This window comes from Phascolarctos cinereus, unplaced genomic scaffold, assembly GCF_003287225.1.
Source record: "Phascolarctos cinereus isolate Bilbo 61053 unplaced genomic scaffold, phaCin_HiC Scaffold_2;HRSCAF=192, whole genome shotgun sequence".
In the NCBI taxonomy this organism is placed as follows: Eukaryota; Metazoa; Chordata; class Mammalia; order Diprotodontia; family Phascolarctidae; genus Phascolarctos; species Phascolarctos cinereus.
The window spans coordinates 294,827,150-294,833,149 of NW_027555625.1; positions in this window are offsets into that span (position 1 = coordinate 294,827,150).

The window sequence follows — 6,000 nt, forward strand, 5'->3', positions numbered from 1 at the left end:
TCCTTGTTAGTCAATATTACATGAACAGCACTAAAACTAATGCAAGATATTTCAATCCATACGCTTACCTTCAATTCAATTAGACTTTATTATTAACGTTGGTGAGATACACATGCATTCTGAAATTTTCCTGAGGAGCTAGTGAAATGACGGATGTCAAAATAATTTTGAATTTCTAAGGTGCCATAAAATGCACATGCAGGCATTGCCTAGAATTAAAAAACACCTGGCTGACAGGTAACTCAGAAACAAATGTCTGGGGGCTCTTTGTCTCCTCTTTCTCCCCTGACTTGAATCATGACATCCTTCCTGTCACCCACTCAAAATAGCAACCAAAATGTCATGAGCCAAGAGCACAGCCTGATGGTCAGGGCAGGGAATCCTATCTCTCCCAAATACTTCCTTTTGAACTCAATTAAAATGCCATGATACCCTCTTTTCTTCTGAAACTCAATATCATATATCAGGTAATTTCAATGCAGGTAGACTTGTTCACAAATATAAAGAGCACATGTTCTTGTGAAGTCCTTTCCCTTTTCTTATCTAATCAGACTCTTCAAGTTATCTCTCTTTCTCTCTCTCCCCTTGCTCTCCCTCTTTCATTCTCTCTCCATTTATCTATTCCTCTTTCCTTCCCCTCCTTCCTCTCTTCTTTCTTTCTTTTCCTCCTCTCTCTACCATTCTCTACACCCATCTCTCATTTCAATTTCCATCTCCAATAAGCTTATGAGGAATAGAGTTTTCTTCCTAACATCAAGTAAAAGTAAAGCCATGACATTTTGAAACAAAATTAGACAGAAATAGAAATCGATGCCATAAGTATCTAAAAATTTTGAAAGTTCCAAGAAAATCCCTTAAAAAGTTTTACAAACATATTTATCTACTTCTCCATCCCCCTTCTAATTCAATTTGCATTTTCTCCTACACTAGCATTCAAGGAAAAGGAGAATTTCTGATTTTAACATGTTATATAGGTTTATGATTTGAAGCAGTGGTTTCTATAGCATCTCATCATAAATGTCTATATTTAAACAGGATTTTTAAAGTACCAGAGTATTATTTTATTGTATTATACTTGGTATTAATCATAATAATATTATTATATTATAAAATATAATTGTTATATTAGTAAATAGCAAATATAATATTATTTACATTGTACAGTGAGGTCTGAATTACAAATTACTACTGTCTAAGTGAATTTACATAGCATATCATGTTTATAAATTGGGATCTACTTGAATTACAAATGTTACCTAGTGTTAGATGCCATTAATGCAGTTTATGGATGTCACATGAACTGGGCTAAAGAGAATCTATACAGGGAGAAATGATGAAGAGTGAAATGAATTAATAATATGGACAAGGTTAAGACTACCAAGACCACATTTAATTGTCTTAACAGAAGAGCTATTCTAAGGATTCTAATACACTAATAGTTAAAGAGAATTCTACTATTCATAAACAGCTACCCCAGGAGCTCAATTTGTTAATATTCCATTAAAAGCCGATATTATTCATGAGTTTATAAAATTAAAACACAGCCTTTCTTCACAAATATTCTGTAATTGAAATGAATTCATTAAGTTGCACCCCTAATTATTATAGCTTAATGAAGTTTGACTATTTAAACTTCTTGCTACACTATAAAAAGGGGACATAAATGGGATGGGGGCATGTATAAAGTTTCTGGAAGGTTAGAATTTCAGGGTTTTCATTCTGACTCTTCCCTAGAATTATTCCCCCCATACTTCAGCTCTTACCATCTTCCCTCCCCATTTATTATATGATCATACCTTATTCAGATTCAGCACTCTATAGGATTAAAAAAAATGAATCAAGGAGAAAGAAAGCCCCTAGTTTGTCCTTTCTCTCTGCTGAGATATGAAGAAGCATTATGCAAAGTAAACAACTAGTATCAAAGAATCTCAGAATGGGGTGGAACCTCAGAGCTCACCTAGTCCAATTCATAATTGAGTAGAAATACTCTCTACAACCTCTCCAAAAGGGTTCAGTGACATCCAGTGATATCTCAATCCCTCCCTCCTCAGGTAGTTCATTCTACATTTGGGCCATTCCAACAGGTAGAAAATTTTTCTTTATTATGAATAGAAATCTGTGTCTCTGCAACTTTCACCTCTTACTCAGTTCCGATTTCTGGAGTCAAGGAAAAAAATCCTAATCCCTATTCCACATTTAAATCCTTAACCACTATCACATCCACCAGGACTCAAAATCTTCTCTGTATTCTAAGTATTATCAAACTCTTAACGCAGTCTGCAAATGGCATGACCACAAACTTCCCAGCCCCCATCATCCTGGCTGCCATCTTCTGGGCATCCTCCAGCTCATCATGTTCTTAACTTGTGGTACCTAGTACAATACCATACGTGAATGATCAGAGCAAAGAATAGATCTATAGGAATTTATTCTCTCTTAACTCTGTCCACTATTGTCTACCTTCTACCTACCAGAAACAGGGACCCTCCAGAAATCTTGTGATAGCCACAAAAATATCATGAGAAACTTTACAAATTCATGGCTCTAAAAACCCTGTCAGAAATAGAAATTAAGTCAGCCTGTCATTATTTGCTCTTGATGAAGCTTACTGCTATTCTTTAAATGCTTACAACCCACCATGCTAATAGTATCTGAAAGCACTTGTTATTGGGAGACCTCCAATAGATTCCTACCAATGCGGAAATGTCTTCAGGAAAGACAATTATTAGAGTAGCTAATTCTCTATGACTTGGTTTCTTTTGACCCCCAACTCTTTCAAGGACATAAACAATCCAAAGTCCTCAAAAGAGATTCTCAGGATTCATCATGACAAGTTTTGGGTTCCTTGACAGGAAAAAGCTTATGGATTCTACATGAAAACATCAAGGCCTTGAGGGGGTCAAGGACCAATGTTAAGAGAGCTGAATAATGGGAAAGAATTGGCATTTCATTGAAATAACAAGTTCTGCGGTGATTTACTGTGCTGGGAGATTGCCAGTAGATCCTAACTAGCCTGGTGAGGTATACTGCTTTGGGTGTTTGGGTCCTAGAATAGTGGCAGGATTCTCTTCTGGTTTCTGAAAGTTAGCATGAGACTACACAATTATGTTTTTTCTGTCATTCTCTATGGATATGGGTGCTAGGGAGATGTTAACTCAGGTGTCTAAGTCTTCTCAGGTCAAGTTCTTTCCTACAAACATGTTATATCATGGGCCCATGTCTCTCACCTTGTCTATCACTCATGTCATTAGAGATATAGAGCTGATACATGTGGTCCCAGAGAGAGGCACATGAGTTCAGAAATCAGTGTTGTGTTTATTGGTTTTCTTGCCCCATTTCTGCCTTCTCCAATTTGTCCTTCACTTTGCTGCCAAAGCAATATTCCTAAAACACCACCCTAACTATGTCATCTGTTCAATAAATTCCAGTGGCTCCCTCAAATAGGCATTTCTATGTTTCTCATTTACATGTTTCTAACCTTTTAGAGACTATTATGTGTTGCTCTCCCAACTTGTATTTTATAGTCAAGCCAAACTGTTCTCTCTATACTTTTGCACTGACTGTCTCCCATGCCTGGAATACACTTCCTCCTCTGCTGCACCTTTATAAATGTCTAGATGCCTTCACATCTTAGCTCAAATGCCACCTATTACATGAAACTCTTTTTGATCCCTCCAGGGTTTAGGCTCCCTCCCCAAACTCCCATAATCACACTGCAATTTTTTATTCAGCATTTGTATATGCTTGTATGGATACATGATATTTCTCTAGATAGAAGACAGAATATATATTTCTTGAAGACAGAAACTGTGTAACTCCAGCATCAAGGGCCCATAATAGGAATTTAAGAAATACTTCTTAATTGAGTGAGTGTTTAGTTGATTGATGTATTTCTTTTTGGATAGGATGAGCTAAAACGGATATATAGGAACCAAAAGAGAATTTAATTTCACTTAATTGTGAGATACTCTGCTCCTCATTATTTAGCATTTATATTCCTTTTCATTGCTTCAAACCACCAATCTTTACACCATCACTTATCAATTCATGACTAAGATTTTTTTCTTAGATTTGCATAATGTCTATACATCCTATATCCTGCTTCAGTACAGCACTCACTTGTTCCTTGTCCAGACCCAAAGGAAGAGCAAGATTAATAATGCACAGATGTAGAAATGAACATAGAGGTTTGAAAAATCATAGCTGATCTTGGGGAAATGGGTTTTGGGGGCCGGGAGAGGACTGTTTTTGAGGGTTATGCTGCCACCCAAACCTATATGCATCAGAGAAATTAATTCTTTGATATAAATCACGTCCTCAAACTCATTCCATGCCAGTTCCTGAGTAATGTTAGTGGTGGAGGAAACGGGTCCGGTAGGGAAATCATCTGGGTGAAGTTATTTGCAATGTAAAACATTGGGAAATCGGATATGGTGGACAAGGGCTAGTGAAATAAAAGGACAAAGAGAGCCTCTGAATCTACTCAAATAATCCCAAATCAAGTTCCATCTTTCAGTAAACCCTTCCTATTTCCCCCTCCTCCATCTACAACCTCATATTCTCACCTGGAAGACAAAAAACAAAGACTAGGAATCCATCTCACAGTTCACAATGATTCTCCAAGTATGGAACATAGAATAGATGCATGAAAAGTGGCTGCTAGGGTTGGAGAGATGGAAATGTCAGCTAACAGGCTAAGGTAGAGAGATCTCTTACTATATTTGTTCCTTGCAGGAGCAGGATTTGGGAGAGAAAGGGAGAAGTGGTAATCAAACTTTAATCCTCCCTTCCCACAAACAAGTCTCTGTCATGTTTCCAAGGACTTGTCTTTCAAACAAGGACTGATTCTAGGAAGAAAACCCCAGTTAATGGCTTAGGGTATGGGACAGTCTCTGGAGAATCTACTATATATTCCCTGGAGTATTCCTAAGTCATTAGTATGCTTCTTGAGGAGGGTGATTCTTTTCAAACTAGCTGTCAGGTGGTAGTATGAAGTACATTTTAGTATGAGTAATTTAAGCTTAAATCTGAAAATTCTCAATCCCTCTTTCCTTACATCCCCATATTCTCTTTGGCCATGTGGGTAGGTGCATGGATATATGGTTGACTGCACAGATGTGGGGCCTATTGTTTTTTGGCATGACAGCAGAAATGTGATTATTACCTTATGGGAAGAACATGTGAAACCAATATCCTTTATTTCTAGGTTTATTTTACTGAGAAATAAATGTCAGTTTAATGCCCAGAAGTTATTGTGACCTGGGTGCCTGGTTATATTAAGGTATTTTGAGTCATAAGTTAGAACCAAAGTATCTCAGAGTTAGAGCCACACAGGCCACATAGACCAAATAGAAGTATAAATTCTGTCCATATCTTTTACAAACTAGCCTACTCCCTAGGAGTTCCCTGTTCAGAATGTTTCTTCTTCTGCCTCCATATCTTTGCACAACATTTCCCTGAAGACTAAAGTACTCTCCCTCATCCTTCCCAGTTCTTGGAATTGCTTCCTTCTAAGACTTACCTCAATTGCTACCCACCTCTAAGAGGCCTTTCTTGATTTTCCTCAAATGTTAGTAGCCTCATATAACTGTATTTTTTGAATGTATCTTATAAGTAGTTATCTGTAATCATGTTGTATCCACATATTAAAATGTCAGATCCTTGAGGGCAGGCTACTCACACTAGGATTTCTATCCCCAGCTCCTAGCATGGTGCTTTGCATATCCTAGTTGCTTCATAAATGCTTGTTGACAGACTTACTGACAAACAGTGATCCAGCCTCTGCTTGAAGACCTTCAGTAATGAAATTTATCATTCCCTGTGACAACTCAGTCCATTATTAAACAACTCTAATTATTAGGAAGATTTTGTTCTTATATTAAGCTAAAGTCTATTTCCAAGTAACTTCTACTCAGTGGTCCTAGTTCTGCATTCTGGCAGAGTGAACAGGACTTACTTTGCTCTAGGGCAACAACACAGCAGAGCTACATGCTTCTTTTG